At 41.5% G+C, this 27,536-nt stretch overlaps 1 protein-coding gene across 1 annotated transcript in view; it reads right to left on the bottom strand.

Annotated features, from left to right (window-relative positions):
- Positions 1–27,536, bottom strand: part of sgcd (sarcoglycan, delta (dystrophin-associated glycoprotein)) — a 241,637-nt gene that overhangs the window by 170,765 nt on the left and 43,336 nt on the right. Inside the window, exon 2 of the mRNA XM_069145968.1 lies at positions 11,210–11,271. The gene's annotated coding sequence lies outside the window, so the exon portion shown is untranslated. The remainder of the gene's footprint in view (positions 1–11,209; positions 11,272–27,536) is intronic.

The raw sequence follows: 27,536 nt of genomic DNA, 5'->3' as shown, positions 1-27,536 counted from the left end.
GAACTGCAGGCGACAGATCGCTGGTGATTTTTTATTTTTTTATTCTTCCACCGATTTTGGCAAATCCCTTGGAATGAACTAATTTCTCATTCAACAGTGTTTGAAAGCCCAAACACTGACGGAATATCTAATGATACAAAAAAAAAAAAACACTTGAGAACTGATGCAAAAGATCCCAAGACATAAAGTAAAGAAAGTGAAGAAATCACAGACCAAAGACAGTGTTCTGTTGAAAACATAAAATCATCCACCGGCCCTGATATGGATATCGATCCAAACCGCTCTGTTTCTGGATCAAACCTATTTACTGTTTATTCTATTTCTCTCCTTCAGCTCCGGCAGAATGTGACAGTATTATCCTTTTTTCACATTTATCCTCAAATTTGTCGCATGAGTTGTTCATGTCCGTCTGTTTTTCTTTCATTTTCTTCATGATTAAGGGCACTTAACGAACCACCAACGCGGCCTCGCCAGATTTCAGAGCAAATGATGAAAAACCAGCAATAGAGGGGTGACGGAAGCAGAAAAACTCATCAGCATCGTGTGTGAAGTAATGTTGATGACCTCTCGTAAGGCTTTTGATGATTTTCTTACCTGTATGGGTGATTTCTTTTTTAAAAAAAATTATTTTTTATCAAAATGTATCATCTGGCTTTTTATACTGAGGTCAAACTAAATCTTCTGAGCAAAACTCTACTCGCTCGTTGAGATTCAAATTTCTTTGGTTGCAAGTGACAAATTCACATTTCAAAATGAATCACACACATTCATGTACAGCGTCCTCACAAAATGTTAAATCAAAAGCGTTCAGAGCCGCAGCTGAAAGCGACGGACTCTCCTGGCCGCTGTTAATTAAGACTCTCGTGGCCGACCGTCTTTTACGTGATCGAGAGTTCATATACGTGATATCGGCTGCTGGCTTCAAATTGAACTTCTGCTTATTGAAACACTCGAACAGCTCCGCGTTTTCGTTCTGTATGCGCATTTTAATATATTGTACTTTTCACAGATATGTAGCGGCCTTTACACGAGTCTGGCGTGAGCTGCAGAAAAGCTGACGAGCTTCATCATCAGTTAATAAATGCACACATTTAAAGGGAGGATTAGTTTGTTGTCGGGGATGGAAAGGAGAGCACGAACTATGAAAAGGTATCTTTTGAATTCTTCATTTAAATGCAAATATTCATGTTCTTAAAAGGTTGATGTTACAAATGAGTTTTGAATTATCAGGATGTTGAAAAGACTTTGAGAAAGACACGTCAAAAGAAATGTCAAACACTGGATCCTGCACTTCCCCAGGGTTTCAAGTCCCAAGTCTGTGATAGCCGTGATGACATCACTTTGACTTCGGGGTCATTTCCTCTGACTTGACAAAGCTGCTGCAGTACCCGAGTTAGAGAGCTGTTTTCACAGGTTTTGTCGTGACAAGTAAACCTGTCACGTGTAAAATTGGTGGAGTTCCCCTTTAATCACCTCATCATTTTTTTAAAATATTTTATTATTATTTATGTATTGATCAAAATTAAACAGTGAAAGTCGTCCATCGTCCACGGTTCAGCGGGACCGAAGAGGTTTCCTTCTTTTGACTCACTTTGCATGGAAGTCCTCCGAGACCTCTACTCTTTGTTCCGTTCTCGAGAGATCGAGACGCGGCTGAAGACGATCAGGTCGCCAACGCCGACGGTTTGGCACCTGCAGTGCTGCCTCTTGTGACTGAGCACCTTGCTGTTTCGCAGTATCACACTTGAACTCTGAGGGCTCTCCGTTGCATCCAGCAACGCAAGTGTCTTCGCGGGTTTCTGACGGACTCAGTCGTCACCGATTTGAATCATGCGCTCAGATTCTTCGCCGTTAAACTAGCAGTAGCGGGTTTGGACACGTCTTCAACGCACTTTATACCGCAGATTTAGATCGTTAAAATATATCCCCGAGACACGTTTGCGCACATTTACACATCTACAGTGAGCTTCCGAATTCAACTTGCTGATGTTGAAACAAACAGAGGGTCATTTTTCTGTGCAAGTAAATGTTGAATTTGTACCGATCTCTTTGTCAGATAGGAATTTTTCAAGGAAAGAGAAATTGTTTTCAGCTTTACGATGCCAGATAACAAAGTCCTGAAGAAATCGTAACCTCAACACAAAAGCAAAAAAACACGTTATTGAATAAATGCACCGCTAGTGCAACAAAATCATCCATGAAATGAAGCATTTTATTTGATAAATAATTCCTTTTACAGATAGTTTAAATTGTTTACCCTGAACTTCTAAAACACAACTGTGGTTTCTTTTTAGAGATGTTTCTTGCTCCATCGTACCTTATTTTAAGGTGATGCTGTCGAGTTTCCGCTACAGGAAGTGCAGAGATAATATAGCTTGCAAAATGATAGTCGTTCTTACGGCAACAAAAAAATCGAGAAAAGAGACACAAAAACAAAATCATATTTCTTGTTCAAGGTTTCGAGAGGCAGTATTTATGTGAACGCCCACTACAGTTTTCTGTTCGGTTCGGTACATCTGCGATCAGGCTGGGAGACATCTTTCTTGCAAGAAATACGGCATGCGTGCGTTCAAATCTGCACATTGACAGTGAGAGTGTTTCTGAGTGTTGAAGCGACACTTTGGCAAAAATAATTCTTGCCAAATTTGATTCGACACTCATGTCTTCATGATAAATATAAGGCTCGAGCCAACGTGGCACAAAGACCAGACACGGAGGGGGGTGGCGGGGGGACGGGGAACAGCGAGCCTGGCTCGATCCCAAGGAGGCAAAATCCATCTCCATGCACTGCTTCAGCTTTCTAATTAACAAATTATCCCTTGTTTGCGTAATCCATACCAAAACCGAAGTGCAAAAACGTTAATAGGCTGTTTAATGGCTGCCAGCAGACTAAACTGTGACAGTTTCCAGTTAGCCCTCTCAAACTTCCAGGACCGAGTCCTGATAAACCTGTCCAGTCTGGGTCAGCTGGTGGTGTTAGTCGGTTGACATTTGGCAGTGGACTCACAAAACTGATGTCACTCAACATTCATTTCCCCAAATTTTAGGACTCTTGTTGAAAGACGTACGAAGCTGCGGATGTTTGTTTCTACCTTTCACGTCGAAAGTTTCTGGACACTTCTGTCTTCACATAAGAATGTGCATGTTAGTGAGCAGCTTCCAGTACACGACGATGCTTTAATATCATCAAGTGCCCCGAAACTGGAGATGTGATCAATGATTTCTTCCTTTATATACAGTATTTAGAGCTCGGAGCAGGTTCATGAGTTTCGTTTTTGTCGAGTCACAACAACAACAACAACAACAACAACAACAATCCCACTGGCTTCTGTTGGCACTCTCGACACCTCTTTCCTCACCACTGCATCCTTTTCTCACTTGCTTTCATTTGTCACCATCAAAGCTCTCTCCCATCTTTTCTCACCTCTCCGTCCGTTCATCTGAATGTGTCTCCGCCTCACACTGTTTTCCCTCTTTCTTTCTTTTTTTTCCTCTCTCCGTCATTAATCCGTCTCCATTCACTCTCCCCTTTCATCATCTTTATATCACACCCTTCCTCCTGGCTCTGCCTCATATCTCTTTTGGCTCTCCCCTCCTCTTTTCTTCACCTGTTCACTCCCACTTTCTCCCGATCTCCTCTCGTCTATGTCACCATCCTCTCGCTCGACTCGCTGTCCCCCCTTCTGTCCTTCACACTTTCCTTTCGTCCGCGTTCCTCCACCTTTTTTGACTTTTTTTGTCCTTCGCCTCCATCCCCCATTTTTCTCCTCCCTTCCATCCTCTCTCCTCCTTTCCGTATCTCAGACGGTGACAAGACCACAAAGAAGAGTTGGAGATGGGGACTGAGCGGTAAATCCCCATCTGACCTCCCACTGCATTTCAATTCTCTAATCTGGTGACAAAAGGAACGCGGCGATGAGCTGGTGCCTTATGGGAAAGGTCAAATTGCTCACTAATCTCCCACCCCCACCGGTCCAGCCCCTCCCAGTCTTCCCCACAACGCTGCTCCCCCCTCTAAAAAAAAAATCCAGTGTCATTGCACTCATGTCTGGAGGTCGCTGTACTCCGCAGAGCGACCTCGCAAGTTTTGTGTAGCAATTAATTACCGTCACCGCACCCGGCACATATGGGCCTATTATCATAAAGCCCCATGGGAGGGATATTTCCTGCAACCATTATTCTGTGGAAAGTGACAGGGAACATTTTAAAATGCCAACGGGCTTTTGTCTTTGGCTTCTTTGTTGGTCCTGCAGTCGGGCAAGACACGAGACGATGGAGTTTGCTGCTTATTTTTTAACAACACTTCCTGATCTATAGATTCCGTACAGCGAGAGAGAGAGAGACAACTTAAGGATTTGCGAAAGAAGGCGGGAGGACAAGCGCCCTCTCAACAGCATCTGAAGTCTACGTTGATCCTGAAGCATTCTTATTCACACATTTTACATTTACAACTGAAAAGCTTGGTACACAAACTCACCATGAAAAAGATCAGAGAATAACAAGCTCACGGTGCCTACCTGCATCACCTGCAGGAGTAGACAACTGCAATACACATCTGAAAAAAATAAATCTATTCTTAGTTGTATTGCTGAATATTTTTACTAGATAAAAGCTTGTTTTTGACACAACTTAAGGTCAGCATTTTTATTCAAAGTATTGACATTTAGTAAATACTTCTCTATCTAGTGGTTTATTCTTGCAATCGAAGGATTCAGTGTGAGTCACAGAAAACAGGTTTACGGGAAACAACCCAAGACTGTACTGGGTATGATGTAAAAAAAAAAAAAAAACATTGATGACGATGATGTTTTTCTTTTTAGAAAATCAATCAATCAGGCTTTGAACCAGCCCGTCTCTGCAAACTTGACCTGTACTGTAACAATATTATAGGAAGTTGCCGTTTTTAAAAATTCCAGTTTTTTTCCACATTAAAGTTTACCAAGTAAAACTTTGCTCCTATCGTCATCAAAACAAGTCCCGTGGTTGACTGAAAAAATGTGCAAAGTGACAGAATTTGTGGGAAATGTTAAGTTGCACAGTTTTGACTTTGATTATATGTGACTCTTTCTTCCTTAAATAGCAGTTTTTGCCAGTTCCTGCCATTGCAGCAGAGAAAAATAACATTGAATACATTTCACCGCAATTTTCGAGAAAGGCTGCTGCAATACGATGACAAAAAAAACTCCACGAAATCCTGGAGGGACCGATTTGGCGTAGAAAGATGCTTTTTACTTCTCTCTGGTACTATGATAATTTGATCTCGTTGAAATGCTTCTACACCTCTTTTCATTTTTACTCTTTAAATCCTTTTCATTCGTTACAAGTGGCTTTTATTAAACCTGCACACAGAGACATGCAGCCAAGCGAAACAAAATTAAGCGCTCACATCAGCCAGCGAGTCCAACTGTTTCTGTAAACTGTAAAAATGAATACAATAGAGCAGAACGTGTGCAGTAGTACAAAGACAGATGGAATGTGTAGCCTGATGAGATTTACATCTAAAAAAAAAAAAGAGAAGTAAATGCACAGTATATTGTATGTATACAAAAGATGTGATAGAAGAGTAGATGAAAGGCCTGTTGCTCCAGGAATTCGCCTCAAGCTTTTCAGCACCACGGACAGCGACGCTGCTCTCAGAACAGACATGGATGACCTCGTGGTTGATTTGAAAAGGCGTAAAGATTCAAAACTCATGACCCAGACTAATATTTGAAACAGAATTGGCTGTTGATTTCAATGGCCTGAGAGTAGGACAGATGTGAAGTTTGTTTTGGTTACAATTTTCCTCTGATAGTTGATTTTTGTACTATAATCGTAAACTGTAAAATCTGTGCTTCGTACAACTTTATCCAGACTTTGAAACTATCATTGAGGAGTATCGGGAGCTGATTAGCTGTGGCTCACACAAAACGCTCATCCCTCCACCGGAGTCAACCATTTGGGTCCCTATTTTTAACTACTTAGTATTTACTTAGTCTTTTTGGTCCTGTTTGTTGCCTTTCTCTGAGAAAAAAAAACATTTCCCTGCATCCCGGCTGCTTTATATTTTATTTTTCACTTTCTCCTGTTATTGTTCTCTCTTTTTTCCCCTTCCTGTATTGTTGGCACTGCTGGCAAGCTTTTTCGAAGTGGCCTTCAGATGCAGCTGGATTGTCGCCGGGAGCCTTTGGAGGCCTGCCAGGCGGTCATATGCCCCTCTCCACTTTATCCTCCTCCGGCTGCCCATCTCTGCTCTTTGTCTTTCTCTTCCACATATTTGAATCCCCCTTTTTTTTTTTTACTCTTTCTTTGGCGCCACCGTTTATCAGTCGTCCTCCTCTCCTTCTCTCAGACGACTACTTTACTTATCCGCCCTCCTCACTCTACTGCATGTCCTTACTCATCAGCCTCTCCCCTCTGACACCCATCTTTTAATCTCTGCTCGCTCTCTGTACAATCTACAGGAAAATCACTGTTCAGTCCTGTAATACTGTCAAAAGCTAAATTAGGATTTCATGAAGATAAACTATAATAATTCTCGACTTGCTGCTCTTCAAATGATTACTTTAAGATTTAAGATTTGTTTCTTTTCTAAACATATCTCCCTGGTAAAGGAGTCCAGTAGACTTTTTATCATTTACATGAATACTTTATGTCCCAACACTCATCTATTTATTCTCTTTCTTTAGAGCAGTGTTTCTCTGAAGCTTCTGCTTCCACCCACTCGCCAATTCAAACACATCTTTATCTCTTTTTCTTTTTTTGGATATGTTATTGGCTGTTCTGGTGCCTTCTTCTTCTTTGGGTGCTTTTTGGGTGTACAGTATGTCCAAACTTTTAGACCCGAAGCCCTCTTGCATCTTTAATTCACAGCGTGTCAAATACACAATAGGTTTTTGTCAAAGTATTCTCTCAGCAAGTCAAATTAGGATCAAAAGTGAAAAGTTTAAAATGCCTTATCAAAGTGATAATATAAATGAGGGTTTCTGACAAAACTTTGATCAATTTGCTGACCATTTTTCTGGCCTGTAACCTTAACACACACACACACACACACACACACACACACACACACACACACACACACACACACACACACACACGCACACAAAGAACACTTGTGAGCATGACATAATGCATCAGATTCCGTTTCGTTGTTCTCAAATTGTTGTTGAAGATTGAAGCTACTTTAAAAACAAAGTGTTTATTATTCACTATGAGTTTCCTGTGATTTGCTTTCATCAAAGAACACAACATTGCTGTAATATTTGTTTGATTAAAGGGGCATTCAATTGACCTGCAATTTACTGGTGATGATGAGCGTCAAACAGTTGTGTGTCTTTTGTGGCTCTGAAGGAACTTCATCAAGTCAGAGGAGAATTTTTAAATAGCATTATTGAGGACAGCACAGGCCTGCAGACTACATCATTTTAAATGTGCAGTATGTAGGTTTTAGAGGGCTCTACTGGCAGGAATGGGAATTCATATTCCTAATGTTTTCATTAGTGAATAATTAATCGAGTTTCGTGAATGTAAAATGAGCACTTCATATCAATGTAGGTAGTAGGTCCTCTTCCACAAAGCACGCCATGTTGAACCATAGCCCAGAAGGGACAAATTAAACACTAACTCTGCAGTTAAACTTCCAGGTGTTTTATGAGTTTAATGGACACCATAGATCCTCCTTTTATCACTTTATTGCAACCTGCAAACTCACTGCTCCATGCCACGAAATGTAACACACTGGCCCTTTAAATAAATGTCTGCTTAATAAACATTAAGAAAAGTTCCCTGTTGTTATCGTAACACCTGTCATCGTTTATGTCGGCAACTCGCATTATTTGGTAAACGTAACACCTCAATTTGTTTCTGATATCAGTTGCAGAGGAGTTAAAATATGGTTTAGTGTGACTTTTTGTTGTCTGACATTCAAAAATATCACCAGCACCACTGATGGAAATGCGCTGATAAGAAATCAGATCCTGGAGTGTTCGCTCATCCGCGCTTCGCATTTCGGGGTTTTGAGAGTTTTCAGGCAGAAAGAATGTCACGAAACGTCCCCTGAATTTGTTTACCTCAAATAGTGACGAGATAAAAAAAAAATTGTCCATTTGATGCATCAACCTGCAAGTCATGCAGAAGATTTTTGGCAGATCCTCCTTGGTGGTGCAATTGGTGCTCCAATGTATGTTTTCTAATGCAACATCTGGCAATCAGTGACTCCAGGCAGACACACAATCTGTCAGTCAGTGTCTCGTCTTTAAAAGTCAGGTCCCCCCCCCCCCCCGCTCTCTTTTCTTTTCAACAACCCTTTCTCTCCACTTCCTTTCTCTTTCCTCTTCCCCAAACATGTCCCTTCTCTTATTTTGTGCATTATTTACTTATTAACTTTTGTTTCAATTATAGCATGCTCACACCAAACAATCACGTAACATCATTTTCCATCCCTCTTAAAAATAGATAGCAAATTCCCTAATCTGCTTGAGAAAGGACCCTTACGACAGGTTTGAATTTGTATGCCAGTAGAGCCGCGGATGGTGCATTCAGGCAGCTGGGAAGTGGGGAAATTCAGATTTGGTTGAGCAGGTTTCACATGACAACAAAGACGCAACATGGGAACAACAAAGACACAACATGGCAGCCCCCCCGGAAAATCTGCTCTATTTTTCTGAATACTGAAAAGTGACAAAACCTTGTCATCACCCATTCAGACCGTCGCAGCGACGAAATGGAGTTCTTATTATTTGTAACGCTACATTTCTACATGTTGTCTTTAGCAGACCTGTTTGGAACAGCCAGCAAACTACCTAAATTTAACCAATAAAATATTTTTTTTTTGCACTGAGCAAAGTATATACTTTAAGTTTTCACCTAAAACGTTGCCACGTCGAGCGACGTCAGACCTTCTTCTCGGAGCTCTCAAAAACCTCTGACTTTCCCAGTGCGAAATTCCCAGTTTGACCGCAGGACAGGTGCTTTCTCTCACTCGGAGGACGGAAATATCCCACTTCCCGGTTGGTTATGAGTTCAGAAAGATTCACAACTTGAAATGAATGAAAACAACATGAACAAACAAAACAGATGTTTGCTAATGGACGAGGGCGTTGAGGAGGCGGAGACGATGGGTTGGGGAAATAAAATAAGCCAGTGTGGTGTGGTGAGAACTGAGGAGGCACAGAAAGAAGTATTGAACGACTGGTCAGAAAGAGACTCGTGACTACGACTGACTCTGCTTTCCATAACCACTGCAATTCTCCATTAGTGTTAAAAAAAACAAACAAACAAACAAACAAAAAATCATATTCACTGTCAGGATGCTTTTACAAAGTGTGGAAACTGATGAAAGGTGAAGCAGATTCTTACTGGAAAACACTAAGAGTGCTACTCCTGAAATAATAAAGATGACAAATAACAAAGACAGAAACATGGATGCTCCAGGGCATGTGCACACCCATGGACAACCATGAAGACACAGACATGCGATGTGAATATTATATCTAAGAGTGTCTCATCAATATTTACGTCCTTGAGGAGAATCATGTTTCCAAGTTTTGGGGAAAAATAAACTTCTGAAGAAATGTGATCGGATTGTCTTTACTGTATTGAGCGGGACTTAAAGTTGTTTTGTTACAGAATATATGAATTACAAATTTTAATACTAACTTAAACTATGAAGGAACAACAAAACAGAACATGTTTAATGGTAAAACAGTGTTGTGAAAAATAACTTCAGGCTCGCCTCAGGACTCATGACTTCTTACTTTTTGGTCTTTCATTTGACAAGTTCCTATTTTCCTTTAGGATGTCATCTGTTTTTCCAGTGTGATTTACACTCTGCCCCATGAAAGCAGCTTTGACAATGTGCCTGCCAGCTTCAGCACCACGGGTATTTTGATGATGGGTTGACATCGCTTTGTATTAACAGGAAAAAATGACAGACATGCAATGGTCTAGTTGAAAGAAAAAAAAAAAAAAAAGACAAGCAATTGCATCTTGTGTATGAAAACCAAAGATGGAGTCTGGCGCATTAACAGGTGTGAACACTGAGGGATGCTGTGTTAATGGTGTTTATGTGCATTAAACTAGCACTGCAGCTCTGATGGGAGAAGATGTCTGTACATCATATTTACTGAGTTCCAAACATTTTGTTTCTAGCATAGACCATATAAAAATAAAATAAAAAAAAACACAATCTCTTGGTCTGTGGACTAAAGCCTTAAAGTGCCGTACCACTGAGAGCCACTAGGGGCTGGCCCCAAGATTTTCTTTGTCTCCAACAGACTCCCATTCCAAAAACACCAACTTCTCTCATGAAATACAAAGTACATTTCTTTTCACAAGGCCATATAGTGTGATTTAAAAGTGAATAATTAAACTCACTCCTTCTGATCAGTGTTCAAGTGGTCTATCTAAAAATAATTCCATAATTAATAAAATATGCATGCGGTGCAGTCAAGTTGGAATAAATGCAACAAGAGGAATTCTTTCTTGGCTTCTACGTTCTGTGTTTACTTTCAGTCAGACTAAAAGTGCTTCGGATGATTTCAGTTTCAGAGGGTAAAGCTGGCGACATTTTCATTATTTTCAACAAATCCCATGAAATGCACCAAAATAAACACTGAATAGTAAGTATTGTCTGTGTAGCCAAAGCTTGAAATATCTCACCCCCCCTGCTCTATAAAGCTCCACTGTGTCCACTCGTACATCAGTGAGTACACACTGTGACATTGTTTTGTTGTCATGAACATACACACTGTGGTTTAGTTTTGACATACACCCAAATATATTACCACCAGAAATACAGAGCACTACTCAAGCATCAAATATGTTGCAGAAAATAGTCCCAAACAAATGCACTGTCTTCCTAGTAGCGTTTGCTTCAAAAATGACTAGTGTTGAGCTGAGATCTCTGGTTTTGCTGCATTCTACAAACTTCTACAATTGACGTGGTGAATCAAATTTCATGCTCATGAGAAATGATGGAAAATCGGTGCGTTCAGTGTAACAACTAAATTGACAAAACTGTTCCTTGAAGATTTGAATGCAGGAGTTTTACTTATCAGCAAGAGTGTTTAAATTGTTGTTTTGTTTTTTCTTCATAAGCGGCGGTCAGTATTTCTTCCCCCGATAGTATCACATTGTGCGATTACACTCAAGCAGGCATGCAGCACGGGAACAGACACACATATACAGAGACATGCACATATTACAGAGTGAAACACACACTCACCTCAGTGTATGAGTGTGCTGATTCAGAGTTTCTGACAGGGTCCGGGGGATTTCTCTAATCACCTGAGATGAGGAGGTAGAAAGATATGGTCAGCATGTGAATGTGGATGGGCCGCCTCTAAGCCGATCATCTCCTCCCATGCCCATATTATTATTTCCCCAGTTTCCCCAATTAGGGAGCGCCAATGTGGGATCAGCACACAGATCTCCCACAGTCATCGTTTTCATTACTAAGAAAAAGCAGAACCGGGAAGAACCAAGGGACCAGATCAGCAGAACTCCTCAGAAATCCTTCGCAGCTGAAGCTTCGTGGAGGTCCAGAGGTCATTTCAACTCTCTGAGCCCTCGTTTCCGGTTAAGTTGTGCTGTGTGGCCTGTTGTGTGTTTTCATGTCAAATCGCTGCAGTTTAGTTATTCAGCAATGTAGCAGCCAGAAAGTGACCATTAAAAAAGCAAAAGAACAATTCATCACCTGCAGTGGCTTCAAGTTTCACCTTACTTTATTTCTAAGCCCTTTACTTGGCGAGGTCTTCCTGTTTCTAGTGGTCTAAGATGTTTTTGTCTGGTTTCAAGCAAGTCAAAATATATAGAAGGTACAGTCTACCCCAATAATAGTAGATTGTAACTCTGTGCAAAAAATATCAAGTTATCTTACATCAGAAAATAACAGAAAAGGCACCCCCCCCCCTTGTACAAGACAGCAATTGAAATCATATATCAGAGAAGAATGGGATAACATTTCACTTTCAAAACTCCAGCAAATGCTCTCCTCAGTTCCCAAACATTTACAGAGTGTTGTTAAAACAAGAGATGATGCAACACAGCGATAAAACATGCCCCCGTCCAAACATTTTTAAACGTGTTGCTTCTATTTTCAAATTAAATATGGGTTTACATAATTTGCAAACCGTTGCATTTTGTTTTCACTGACACATTACACAGCGTCCAGACTTTTTTGGAAACGTTGTTGAACACTGCAGGGGTGTCGATAAGAAAATAACGTTCAAAGTGACCATTTTTGCAACCGAACTTGAATGGGTTAAGTGTGTATTAAGGAGAGATGTGTTTGGAGCTATTCTGAAATTTGATATTGTGGCATAAACCGAGCTCATAATTGAAAATCAGATTAAACTCCCACGGTCACACCATCCACAAAGCCTTAACATATTGCCATAAAAAAAACAAAAAAACACTGAGACTCTGTGCAGAGCTGTTAGTGACACTGTTGACACACCTGGATTGAGTCTTTAATGATTCCCTCTTAGGTTGGGACATAAAAAAAAAACTGTTTAAGGAATTAGCAGCTCAGCGGAGTGAAGCTGCGCAGCATATGGAGGTTTAAAAAATGTGGACGAATCAGCAGCTTTTACTTAACGGCGACTCATGAAAACGCTTTGACTTATCGAGTGTGAAAGGGAGTTTTGCGTCAGTCCGTGTGTGTGACTGCATGTAATGTAAATCATACACACCAAGCATATGAGCTCAAGTGGCTCAGCCGTCCATAGAAAAAAAAAGAAAAAAAAAAGACCCTCCCCCCACTACCACTGCACCATTATCCCTCACATGGCTGTGCACACGACTCTGCTGGGCATGTTTACTAAAGGATATCGCCACATATATTGGGGGCATGGGTTTCATGGCTCTTACTTTTGAAGAAAAAAAAAACCACACCTTCGCTTCAGTTCATCACATCCTAAATGCAAACAAACAAAAATCTCTCATACTTAATCTCAGAGCTTTTCCACAAAAGCGATCAAACTTCAAAAACCCTCGCTTTTGACAAATCTGATGATAAACATATCTTTAGCTTCATATTAGACTATTCTAGATTTTCCTGGTAGAGTTCGTACCGCATTTTGTTATCGTTGATTTTTTTTTTTTGATGGAGTTGCCAACAGAAGTTTTTGACGGCTGTCGTCTTTTAATGCTTCTGCTGTTTGTACATTAGCATCTAATCCCACAGATCCAGTTTTACCAGAACCTGGTTGGAAGATGCTTTTCTTTGTTGTTGTTGAGACAAGACGTTAGTTTCATAAACCATTCGATTTTTTTTTTTTTTTTTTTTTTTTTTATGACTTAATTACTTCTAAAATCCTGGCCCATCCCTGAAGTCATACTCATCGCAACCTAACCAATCAACTGTTCCCATAGCGATAGCGTGAATACTCACAACCCTTTGTAATTTACAGTTGTTCAAGGCTACCGGAGTACCCCGCCATCGTCGAACAACGCAAAGCCAAAAATAGCCTCAAGGACCAATTAACAACTCAACGTTGTGTCAGTCTCGGATGCAGTAACTGCAAAAATAACGTATTTGTCCTCTAACTTACCAAAAGTAGAACGTTTCCTCGCGCGATCGAGGCGGTGAATATACGTATAAACTTACGTATGTAAAAAGTATGACATCATGGCTTTTCTTGGACTCTTCACGAAACAAAAAAACAAAACAAAAAAAAAAAGCAGCCACAACAAGATTTAACAAGACGAGCCGCACAAGACGGAGCTGAAGTTACTCCGGCCGTCGCATCAGCTCGTCCATAGTCGTCATTCTTGTGCTGCGACGAGAGAGCTACGCCCTTCTCCTTAATTCAATTCGATTTTCATCTTTCGAGGAAACGCTATTCATTCCCCGCATGTGGCCCTCGACAGCCCTGCTGACGGAGACAGAGCCGTGGGATGCGTGACACTCGTACCAGTGCCACTTTTGTTAATCACTCCTTTTCCCCATTTTACACGGAGAGCGCGAGAATGCAGCGCCCGTCGCACCCGCCGCCGCCCAATTAGAGCAAGAATGTGAATTAATGAGCAGGTCGGGGCAGGTTAATGAAGGGTGGCGCCGATCTGCTGAGGACTCAAATTAAAAAACTACATCCTCTGTCCGAGTCAAATTTCAGCCGGGCAGCTTCTACCCCTGACTCGCTATTATTATGTCGGTGGTGTCCCGTGTTGCCTCTCTGACTTTTTAAATGATAATGCAGCGCCGAGCGGCCGCTGTGAGGGCGGACAGCGGGGGTGTCACATTTTAAAGGCTGCGGCGAGCCCGCGTGGCTGTCACCTCCCAAACAAGACTTTATTTTCACCGTTTCGTGCCAAGAAAATGAAATAAAGAAGTGACAGCGAGGGGAAATGTGCACATAGTTACTAATGAATGAGTTTATTGCAGCTCTTTATGGGTTTTACAAGTAGCCTAATGTTACCGTTCCAGTTCAGAAGAAAAACAATTTTCGATCCTGCAAAGAAATCTCCATCACGACATTGGTATTTGTTAAAAACTGCATGCTTTTTGTCTGTGCAATTTACTCATTTGCGTACTGAGTGCAATCAAAAAGTTCCAAAAGTGCGCCGACAATAACCTTCTCTGTAAGTGCATCAAGCAACATCTGCGATTTGTGCTGCGTCTCCTCCACAGACCGTTGAGCTTGAACTTCATTTTGGGGAACAGGAAGAAGTTCGAGGGGGGTAAATCTGTTGAGCAGAAGCGGTTGGGAGTGACAATGTGTGCTGTTGCGGGCGATAAATTTGCCAGTTTTCAACGCAGCGCAAGAGGGTGTGTTGTCGCGTTGGAGAACCCAAAGCGCCCGTTGAGCTACAGTAGAACCGAGTGTTGAGAGTTTGACCCCGAGGGACGGATTCAAGCGAATGTCAAAGAAAAACGCACTTCGCGACATTAATGACCTGCGCGGAACGAAAACACTTCGCCCCGGAGCGTTGCTTCATTGCCAAAGATCGTCTGAAGCATCCCCGTTGCCGATTTTACAGAGTTCGACACCGAATTCGATGTGCGCTTTCTGCTCAAGTCCACGGTGAAATCTCGAACTCTCGGCAGCATCTGAGCTTTTTGTATTTACTCATTCTCAATCCCCACACAGAGAAATGTAACTGCGGTGCAGGCCTTGACATACCGAACACCTCAGTTAAAACAATAAACAACATGTAATCCACGCAATAGCGCCGCTTGTACTTTTTCTGCCTTGTAATTCGTTTTTTTTTTGGCACAACATTACTAAAATCAACCAGATGAAAGACGCCTACTTTCTAACCTCTGACTTTTCCCTTTAAAAGCACCCACTCTCCTGCAGTGTCTCTATTTTAGTGCATTACAACAAAAAAATCCAATAAATTCAGATTCTGTGCACTGCTAAAGGTGTTGAGTAAATGAAGGTAATTACTGAAAAAAGGGAAGGCTGGGATGACCGAATGTCTGTTGTTACCAGTAGAAAACGTGCTGCTAGCCAGATGTCAAAATGTAGGTCAGGAAAGTTTAACAGAAAACTGAGAAACAAGAAGCTTTTGTCAGACTTTTATGACATATGAACAAGTGCGTAACAGAGAAAATGTTCAGCGTCTGCAGGGAAGAATGTGATGTTAAACGACGGATGATTGTTTAACCAAAAGCAAAACAAAAAGGAAAAAGAGCTTTTGAACCTTTTTTTTTTTTTGGGGGGGGGGGGGGGGGGGGGGGGGGGGCAACGAAGGCTTCATTTTCCCTGCAGAAACGATGGCTGACAAGCTCGCACGAAGCTCAAAGCAAACTGAGCAACTCCGAACACTGAAAATATCCTTTCGAGAGCCCCAGCTGAGAAATGAACTACTGCAAACCAATCAAGCAGCACTGAACCAACACTCTTGGAGCTTTTCCAGAGGAGAGGGGCCGGCGATCACGTCTGCGGCACACACATGAAAGGACACCTGATATCACAGATGGGAAACCATTTCTTTTTTCGTTATATAGGCCGTTTAGACTTATCCCCCCCCCCTCCCCGTGGCGGAGGAGAATCAAAGGGCAGGATGGCCCTTATTTTCCATCACTCTATTATGGAGATTTCCTACTATCCTTTTCCACCTCCTTCATAGTTTCACTTACTCGTAGTTATTTTCATTTTTGCTCACCTTCACTTTGCTCAAATTTTCCTTTTTTTTTTTTTTCCTTGTTCTAAAAACGTGCAATTCTTTCTCTCGGATCTCCCGATCTGTTTCTAGGTCACTCTCTCTTTCTCTCCGCCCGTCCACGTCTCTCCTGCTCGGAAACATTAAAGTGGAAGCACAATTCGTGTTAATGGCCATCCGCTCATCGTGTGCAGGCAGTTTCACCGTCTGCGCCGCCTACCTGCTTAATTAGTTGAGGCGAACCGCTGGCAATGAACCTGCCACTAATTTCGCACACCGTCGTGCATACAGAATGTCCTCAGTTTATAACACGACCTTCCTCTTTACAGTAATACTATTTTTGCAAATATACAATTTTAGTTTCTCAGTTTATTCTAAAAAAAAAAAATAACAAAAATGTAAAGCTGTTACATTTCACTAGCTGCTAGCTGTGCTCATCCAGCAGGCGTCCACCACTATTTCCTAATTAGAGCTTGTGGGAACAGTGGGTAAAATATTAACAGCTCACAGTCACTTACAGCCTATTAATGAGTAAGAGTTGATAGATATGCCAGTATTATGTTCAGTATTTGTGAGTTTTATCATCCGTTACGTAATTGTTTTATATACATTTAGTTTGTGTGTGTGTGTGTGTGTGGGGGGGTGTCATTCATAGAGCGCTCACACAATATGTTGCAGAACTGGGAAGACAAGTATCCTCACGGACAGATGTAACATATATATGTACTTTTAAAAGTACATTTTCTTAAAGTCAGTCCAAAACCAAGCAAGTCAAAACAAGAGTTAAATCCCGCCATCTGAATGGACAGTAAAGGTTTAGACTTCCGTTGTCATGACATCATGTAAAATAGAGACACAGTGATAAAACGGAGCCGAGGAGGAGCGCTGTGTTTACAGGGCCTGGCAGGTTATTATATGCTCACGCTACAAATTCACAGATGGCATCCTTCATCTAATGTTCCTTTCAACACGCAAATGATTTTCTTTTTCAATAAAAAAAAAAAAAATAAAATAAAAACCTGGCTCTTAGTGGATTTAATTTACATGATAGAAACAATGCTGTTTTTTTTGTTTTTTTTGTTCCAAAATTGTTGGCTGTTTCACTCAGCTCAGATAATTAAGAGCAACGCGAGTTTGGCTCTATTACAGGACCTTCGCTGTCAATGCAAATTTGTGTTATTGTGACCTCTGTTTTTAGAACTCTTTCATTATTTATATTATCTATTATCTTTGTGTGAAAACATTTGAACTCTTGTCTTGTAGTAAAAGGGAATCCAAAGAGAACAGTTCTCCTTTTTTTTTTTTTTAAGGTCCTTTCATCTCGTAGGAATGAAACGGAATCGATAACACATCAACCACACATCAGCGAAGCACGTCTATCGTCAGGTTAACCCTCACTTCCATCAGGATTTTGGAAGTGGTCAAAACCATTCCAGTTGACATTTTTCAGCTTTTTGAGCTCATCGTTTGTGACAGCTGTAATTCTTTGTTGTTTGACAGATTTTCTTCCTGATTCATCTGGTTCAGTAAAGACGTCGGTAGATGCTAGGGATGGAACACAAATTTTGAATCTTCAAAGTCATTATAATCTCCAAAATCGATTGTTACGCGCGACTGTCGTTCTTCCTTGTTTCCCCTGTCTTTACGTTTTGCTTGAAATTCCCATCCCTAATAGATCGGGATAATGAAATATGGTTTCGGCCCTTTGGACTCACAAAAAAATGGATTTGAAAATGCTCGCTGGCTCGGTAACAACAATCCATGAATCACTACGTCCATTGCAACTCTCAAAATTAAAAATGACACGGTCTTTTTCAAACCTGCGTGGCAGAAAATATTTTATTTTCATATTTGGACTAATACTACCACCGGAATGAACCGTCGACCGTGATGTCATCCTTCGAACAGTCAGTACTTGAACATGGAGTGTGTGCGTGTGTGTGCGTGTGTGTGTGTGTGTGTGTGTGTGCGTGTGTGTGCGTGTGATCTTGTAAATCTTGGACGTCGGTGAGGCTCCTGTGCGTGAAGACAGGAATAATAAACCTTTCAGGGTCTTTCAGCTCTCGCAGCTCTGATGACTTATTACCAGTTGTATCAAAGCTGAATGTTGTGCTATCACGGCTGCACGGCGGAGTGTGTTGACGGAGGGTTTACGACCGCGTCGCGAGCGTGTGCGTTCGTTAGCGAATATCTCCATCCTCTACTTCTTCGCTCTTAGCCGACTCGCTCGACCTCATCGTTCGGACTCCCACACCCGTGCGGCATGTGGACAGCGAGCCCTGCTTTCCGTTATCTCCTGACCTTTAGCTGGAAAAGAGAATACGCAAAAAAAACCAAGAAAAAACAACAACGAGCGGGTCGACATATCGCCGTCTGTGTGTTTGTCCCTGGTTGCGGGTGCGTTTTGTGTGCACGTGTGTCGGGCACCGACCTGACTTATTCGCCCTGAGAAAGGTCTCGTGTCTATTCTCTACTTGAGGGAAAACCATCTGGTCAGCTGTCGACACTGAACTGTAATGGTTCGTGTAAAACAACACAGGGCCTCCAGCGGTCTGAAAGACCGAACGATGGACGCACATGGGGGGGGATTTATAAAGTGTCGGGGGAATTGCAGAGTTAATGGCATGGGAGTTTTCATGACTTGTGTATAAAGCAGAAGTTTGGCCTGATAATAACCGAGTTTTTCCAGTTATTCTTTTCTCAATATTTTTTGAAGATTTCAGACATTAGAAAGAAACAACTGAGGATAAAGGTAAGGTTTAGACATGTACCGTGTTCCCACATGTATTCATTAAAAAAAACACAAACCAGCATCAACAAGAAGACACCTCATCGCAGGTCAAGAGGTCGGGGCTGTGAAACATCCTCTGACTGCTGCTGGACATGTGGTCAGCTTTTTCACTTCTGGAAGTTTAATGCGGATCGATGATGACACAGATTCATGCTCCTTTAAGCCTTTCTCCCTCTGGTCCAGCTTCTTCTCTTTACTCATGCTTCCCACTTCATCCAATCCAATTAGGTTTCTTTGAAAAACGGGACTTTTCCAAAATGTCCCTCTTGTGTCGCAAGTACCCAGCACCACTTCCAATATGCTATTAATATCTCAATCTACTGTATGTAGCAAGTTTAATTTCATTCTTACTCGTACACAAACTGTACGCTAATACCATTACACTTTTGTTGAAGTATTAGGTATGCGGACGTATAATATTATGCTTATATAATGAATATAGCATGCTTATTTTTATTTATAGAGGAGGTCTGTGACCTCCTGTCTGCGCCATAATCTCAAAATTGCAGCTCTTCTCTCAGAAATTGGATAAAGGTCAAAATGAGTTTAAAAGACACAGTAATGATAAGCATATGCATTACTGAACTTAATTTCATCTTAATGGGAAGAAACTGCATGAACTTGAATGTAGCTGTGAGTCACAGCACACTGGAGGAGGTTACACTGAGCAGAGAAGTGGGTAATTCATCACGGTTACTTGTTAGTTTGACGTCTATCAGTGCTGGTATTGATCACGTGTATGTTCACGTGCACGCGCACACACACACACACACAAACACACACACAAGATGTGTGCTTTACAAACAGCATTACAGTGAGGAGAAGGACATAAAAATAAAAGATTGTGCTGAGCGCAAAGGTTAAACAGAAAGATTTGACAAAAGATTCACCTCGAAGTGTCTCTTGAAGTGTCACACACACACACACACACACACACACACACACACACACACACACACACACACACACACACACACACACACATACACAAACCAACTCATGGGGCCATGAGTCAGCATCGGCTGGCAGTTTGATGGCTGCTAATCTGCTCTGAATAGACAGAGATAGACAGACAGAAAGAGGGGAAGGAATGTAGAAACTGAGATATGATGGAGCACTTGATGAAATGAGCTGAAGGCTACAAAGATAATGAGGGGAGGCTGCGAAATGAAATGATGAGCAGAGGAGCTGAGGGTAGAAAAGAGACACGAGCAGAGCAACGAGGAAATGAAGAACCGTCTCCGTTTCTTCGACCGGGGAGATTAACACCAAAAAAAAGAAAAAGCTGCAGCTCTCCTCCATTTCCTCTCTGCCACTATTCCACAGTGCCAATCCTGTCCCAAAGTGTGCATAGCATTGTGGGAAAGTTGCATTATAAGGTGTGTGGGCGGATGAGACAACCCTCTTCCTCCTGTGACCTTTGAGATGTACTGTTCTCTTCTGATCTAGCGTGACATTTCCATGATGACGGCATCTGTTCAGTGTGAAACAGGAAGATAGGTGATTGACGGAAGGCCAAGAAAGGCACTGGTCATCTGTAGATGAGGTAATCAAAATCGAGTTGAAGTCTGCTCTCGTCTATACATGCTGCTAACTACCGCTGCTAACTGCTATTGCCACTGCCAACTACCACCCATCTGGATCTGATCTCGATCCGATTAGAAACCCGCTGCTACTACGTCCCGCCCACCGATAGCTGTAACCGGCCTGTCAATCAAACAGACATACCCCCCCCAAAAAACTACTTTTTTAGAATGAATGGTTATTTTCAGATGGACCACTATAAAAAACGAATAAGAAGGAGTGACCTTTGCCAGCAAAACCGAAATAACTCTAGTGGCACTCGGCGGTATTGCAGCTTAAGGCACCTGACACCCGGAAGCTGCGTCCACTTTTATATAGTCAATGCTACCGCCGCTGCTATTTGATGCTACAAACTGCCATTATTTCTTCTGCACGTATTATAAGCTTCCCAATGTTTTATTAAAAGCTTAAAAGCTGTCATCTATACGTACTTTTGCTGCACTGCAAAGTTAAATATGCTCTAGATCAGGAGTCTCCAACCAGTAGATCGCGATCTACCCGGTAGATCGTAGAGCTCTCAGAGGAAAAAAAAGGTTGGAGACCCCTTCTTTAGATCGACAGCAGCATTTTACCGATTTTCCTAAAGGACATCGCTCTCTGGTTCCCTCACAGGTGGAATTCCCTGACCAAGTGTCTCATGCATACACAGTCCTCGGCTCGATGGCCCGGGCAAAAATGATGTCAGTTGCTCTCCAGAGACGGGGAGTACCTCCCGTGGCTCGGTACTTCATGAAGGGTTTTGGCCTTTTTTTTTTCTTTTTTTTTCATTTTTTGCTCATTTTTAGGGATGACGGCCTCAGAGGGCTTCACTGAAGCTTCTTTCTTTAAATTCAACCGCTTTTTCATCTTCAAGATCGAATGATCTGTGATCAATGGGCTTTAGGCCCCATCAATTGAGTTTTAATTCCAGCAAATGCATCTGCATTTGGCTGTAAAGATAGCAAATTAAGGTGCGATGATTTCAAACTACCATTTATGACAAAAAGATGATTGCATGATGTTTTATTGGAATTAAGGTTTTTGGAATATTTATTACTTACATTAAGGCATTTTAATAAATCGATATGACATGAAACCTCCCCAGTTGATTACTTGTTTTAAGACAATTTTGTATTAAAAGTTTAAATATTTTTGTATTATGCAAATGAGGCATTATAGAGTCCAAAAAAATATTTGCAGTGGTGTTTTTTTCAGTTTCTTTTTTATGTATTTTGTCATTCACAGCCTGGTTTACGCAACATGTTGCATATGTTAACGTTTTGTGAAATCAGGAGAAATCTACGCCAATACACAAAATAAATGAGTAAAATAAACACCTAAATGTGGGTTTTAGACATTTTCTTTCCACTAGTCTGAAGGAGGACAGGTTATGGAGCCAAAGTAGCCCAAAATCACAAAGCTCACCCATGCATGAAAAAAAGTATGTTTTCGCCTGCAGTGTTTCGCCTTCAAGTCACCAAAGGTTAAATAGGTAAGATGTCACAGAATACAAAACAGATACTGAAGAGCTTTGTAAATGAAAATAAAAATGTGTTGCTACTGTTTTACTGTACTCCCAGGTGGTGAAATATGCCGTGCTGCTGCAGCGCTCGGATCACCGGCCTCGTTTTGCCTCCTGGTATCACTGAAGCCAAAATGAAGCCTGCCTGCCTGCTCTGCATTCAGAATTTCGCTTTCCTTTGAATTTTAGTTATTTCAGATTCCAACATTTATCTGCAGAAAAAAAGAGGGAAAAATAAATAAATAAAAAAATATATATATTTGAAATGAATGCCTGTGGATCTCTGGCTGCAGTGAGTGTAAGGGTATTAGGGTGTTATCTGGGTTTAAAATACATCCACGGGGGAATCCAGGGCAGATTCAGTCGAATAAGGAAGGGGAGGTTGAGACTGTGCAAAGAGAAACTCCGGGGCAGATAAATGTTTAAAACCCTGACAGAATGTTATTTGTTGACATTTACCCACAGAGGGCCCCAGATGTTTCAAGCGTGACAGGGTAGCATTCAACATATTTCTGACTGGTGCCAAGCAGAGGGGGGAAAAAAGTGATTAAACACTGTCTTCAGCAAAGGGCACAGGCTAATGTTCCAGAGACCTGCAGCTACTGCACATGAAACCCAAATCACCCCACAGCCCACTCTTCCTGCCAACCATGACTCATGTGAAGAACGCAATATGAAGAACAAAGGAACGATAAACAAACTCCAACCGGGTCATCATAAAGTGGGATATTCAAACAGTTTTGTCTTAATCATTCTGTCTGACACTGCGGCCCATATTTGACCAATCAGCAGTGAGTGATATAGCTGTTTCTGCGACACCATTTGGAGTTTTAACAAAGACGTTGCAGGGGATTATCCAGTATCATCATTTATGTTATATAAATTATGAATAGAATTTTTTAAACTGTTGTGAGGAGCGTGTTTGCAAACAGTTGGCTGATTACACATTCAGTCGACCCAGGGCGACATCATTCATTTTGCATTCATCCCATCTCTGGCCACGTGGTGAGCACAAACCCAATCTTCAATCTCCTTCTGAGTCTCCTCATTTTCCAACCTCTGACACAATTACTGGCTTTTTTTTTTTTTACCTGCTAAATATTCTACATTCCTTCCTGGGTAGTTTCTAACGCCGTCTCCCATTTTGTCTTGGGCAAGTCACTCCAGCAGAAACTATAATCTAATATTATGAAAACGGACTAGTTTATGGCCCGCAACAACACATTCGCTTTACCTTCTTTCTATTTTCCAAAATGAAGTAAAGCTTAAGTGTCACTATTTTGACACTGTGGAAGAGAATTCAGTGCGAAACCACAGGTGGTTATTGACGCACTTAAAGAACTGAACTTCCAAAGGCCGTACCAAGCGTGGCAGAAGGGGTGAATCGCCATACAAAGGGACTACTTTACGTATGATGTTTGGTTGTTATAAACTCAATCTCTCAACTGGTTGGTTACAATGGAACCCCATGTTTTCTATCTTCTCAAGACTGTCTCTCCACTCAGAGAACCAAGGTTACAATGTAACCCCATACGCTCTCCCTTTGTATGTGTGTCAGTGGGCTTGTAATTGGATTGAGATGTTGTATTAAAAATGTATGTGTAGGTTCTGAGGTGTTTGATAGATGAAGACAAAAATAATAGAGAGGAGAGAAAAGGTGGTATCAAAAATAAATCCTTAGGGGCTGGAAAGACACAATAAAAAATAGTCTGGGTATCAGTTATGACAGAGATCCTAAAGACAGGAAAAGCAAGAATAAGAGTGCGACTGAGAAAGGTAAAACGCAGAGACTTGAAACTCGAAAACTGAGTGGGTAAAAGTGTAAATATAGGGCAGAATGAAGAAGACTAGAAGAGACAGCAGAAGAATGAATGATGAAAGGTAAGAGGAAGAAAGACGGAAAGAACACAAGTGACAGACAAAGAAAGCAGAGGCGAGACTCTCACCCTGCTGCAGGGCCTTCTGGGTAAAAAGCATCAATAATCTCTCTCTTTTATTTCTCCCCCCCCCTCCTCATTTTCTTCCTCTTCTCCATCCTTCATCCTCTGGATGTTTTTCAGACTCCGAACTCAAAGAATTTTATCATTCTTCTCCCCAGGGGACTTATTCCAGTTTAAAATCATTGATACTGATTACCCCGGGCCCTGTCATATTGATTTTTGAGATTTATTGTTGGCCGACTCCCTTGCAGAGGTCCATGGCCCCTGTGTCCCCGGGTTGGCAGTCATTTGTTAAACACTCTCCCCTCCTGACAAGGGACACGCTGGACTACGTGCAAACATGCAGGCAGACAGACAGACACACACACACACACACACACACACACACACACACACACACACTTACGAGTTCAGTGTGTAGCACAAAGAAGTAACAACTGTCATTGCTGCATTCACACTTTAAGCTGCTTAGCAGGGAGGATGACCTTTTCTATAAATTGAGGCAAAAACTCAATTTTAGGTGTTTTTCTCGAAACATACACGATATAAGTTGACTTGAATTGACCTGTGCTGAGTCTGGTTCCTTCACTCTGATTTGGAAGCGGACAAAAAAAAGTGTGTGCGGCGGGTTCTGAATGGCCACGCACAAAGGTGGGATGCAAACGCCGTCATAAAGAGGTGCAGGGGCAGTGCACGTCTTCAGACGGTCTCTGGACATGCATGTTTTCATCTGCACGTCACTGAACATGTCTCAATTTAAGGATTGATGTATAATGTACATATCATACATGAAGAAATACACCCACGCACACACATTATACCAGCAGCAGCCACTTAAGCTCCGTTTCCCTCCCCCGTTATTATCCCTCTCTGACTCTCCTCCTTGTTTGACCTCTACGCACAGATCAGTAAAAGCAGGTCACTTTTCTCTCATTACTTCCTTCTTGCTGCTGAACACGAACCACATGAAGGAGGCAGGAAACGGTAAGTGTGTTCAGAGGCAAGGAAACGTATCACTGTAAGCAGCCGGGGAACAAGACGCTTTGATGGAATGACACAAATTAGTGTAGAGTAAAAAAAAAAAAAAAAAAAACACCAAACCCATGAGGCGTGAGGTTTTTGACAAACCAGCTAACGTTTCTTACATTACTTTATGTGTCGTTGGTCATTGTTGACGTCAACGACGGGTTAAATTGAAACGAACACCTCAAAACACAAACTTTTCACTGTGGGATTGTTTGGACTGACGCATAATTTGTAATGCCATGCCAGGTTACATTACCTCGTTGTCTTCACAACACACCGAAAGACCTCTCTTTCCTCTAGTTCAGTAAAATTGATCTCAGCAATTAACTCTCAATGCCGTCGACTACGTTGTGTTTTTGATTGCGTTTGCGTGCTTTCACGTCATTTTCTTGTTTGTTTTGCTGCAGCTTTGATGAAAGGTCCTCCTCACTCATGCTTTATAAGGCAGAAACATCTAAACCAGCTCTTAATGCAGTTTCTTTGGCAATGCCTGTCCATTAATTTTGGGGGCGGAGCTTCTGAAGGAACACTGAAGGAACACTGAAGGAAGGGATGCATTTGGTTTTGTTTTACAATTGATTTAAACAAAAACAAAAAAATCGAGAATCTTTCTCCAGAATTATAAAAACTGTAATTTTTCTAATTCATGTGACACTGTATATTGACTCACGACTACCCGTTTCCAAACACCAGGTACATTTGTTGGCTGCAAATGAAAACACACCAGTTATAATCTTTAAATGATGACTTTCTTAGCAGCAATCATTGTACTGTGACAGATTTCTCCATTTAGCCTAGAAATGGAGAATTCCGAGGATATATATATATATTACATAACAATAACAATCACAAATTAAAGTACTGCAATTTAAATGTTGATTTATATTTAATGTGAATGCATATTTTGTTTTGGTTGTTGAATTAGAGAGCAAAAAAACAACTAACGGCTTTTTTGGAGTTTGTTTCTGTGTGTATGTGCGAGTTCTTAAAAAAACACAAGGCACCTTGGACGCATGACTGCAAGACGCCTGAAGCTCAGACACAGCATGACAAATGTTCACGCTCGCTGCATTCATCTGAAGAGACACCTCCTGCTGCAAGAAACTTGTTTTGAGTTATCGCAGCTTTGCGCACACTCGTGCAGGATATTCCAAATATGTAACCCAATTCCCGTTTAAAACATACATTTTTTTTTTCTTCCTTCATTCGCAGTCCATTCGCAGATTCAGTTGTTACACATTCCCCGGATTGCGCTAGAGATGGCGTCATCATAGCTTGGGCAGGGAGTTAAACAAGCTGCAACAGATGCAGCAGGTTTTGTTCACTGCTGTCATCACGATGCTAATGTGGTCGGCGAGGTCGTCGGAGCAGGATGGGACTCTCCTGGGTGCAACATGACCTAAACCGCCCGGCATCGCACCGCAACCTGCATGACTAATGAAAAAACAGGAATAACAAGCCGGGCTGGTGAGCCCCCAACGGGCCCATCTGCTGTGACACCGTTAGCGGCGTGAACCTGGCGTTAGAGGGCGTCGAGTACAACATGACACTCTCGCTACAAATACTGTAACAAAGAGACCACGTATTTGTGTTTTCGATTAGCTAAGCTTTTGTTTTGAAGAAGGATTATGCAGCTCAGCAGATATTCTTAATGTCACATCTTGCTTTCCTGTCTGATTTCGCTGACGGATTGATTCTCTGTCATGTTTGCACCCGTGTTGACTTGACGCTGCTGTTGTCACCTGTATGCTTTCAGATTAATGAATGTCTTTCAGCAGCCGCCTAAATTCAACCGCAACAAGGATTTTTGTGTGTGTGTGTGTGTCCCTGAACTGGACTCCATTATCCCACAATGACAACGTACCGTACCTTGACAATAATTAAATATGATTAATATTGGTGATCAGTACGTCATAGTGATATAAAGGAAAGCAAAGGCTGCTTGCGATGCAGGAACATGGTTTAATCCATATTAAATCCTGTATTTTGGAAAGTCAGCATAGGTGGTCTTTACCATAATCAAAGTGCTTCCAAACATCTGGATATTATGAGCAGTTTCACCTGACACAACTGAAAGTTTGTGACAAGACACACAGAGATTCTGCCCACACATACACACTTTTCACCACTATGGTAACATAACCTGGCTCTGTCCGACTCTTGGTCACAGTCTCAGTCTTCGCTGCGATTATAGTCTGGAAACCCTGTTCTCATTTAGGTTTTTTCAGCAGGGATGTCGTCGAAGTAGTTCCATCTATTGGCGGTGGTCGAGTTTCGGCCCATAATATATACTGTATGGTGGTCAATGGCAATTGGTTAAATGCTGCTCTAAGTTTTAAAATCAACTCGAAGTCTACGACCGGTAGGATGCAATGACTGGACATAATCCAGACCCATATATTCATCCCGTCAGTTTGGGACTGATAATATTAGGCTAAAAATATTTCATTTAGGCGTTGCCAATTTTTGTTGAACACCATTCATTATAAGTGTTTCATTTAACTGGATTTGCTGTCGTTATAATAAATAGAGCAAGCTAGTGAAGATTAATAACTACTCTCTACTACAACAAACATTTTCTATTATTAAAATTAAACTT

The sequence above is a fragment of the Embiotoca jacksoni genome, unplaced genomic scaffold (assembly GCF_022577435.1).
Source record: "Embiotoca jacksoni isolate LCO1_2020_lvr unplaced genomic scaffold, fEmbJac1.0.p SCAF_13, whole genome shotgun sequence".
In the NCBI taxonomy this organism is placed as follows: Eukaryota; Metazoa; Chordata; class Actinopteri; family Embiotocidae; genus Embiotoca; species Embiotoca jacksoni.
Note: the sequence above shows the minus strand (reverse complement) of the source record. Positions and strands in the feature narration are given on the sequence as shown.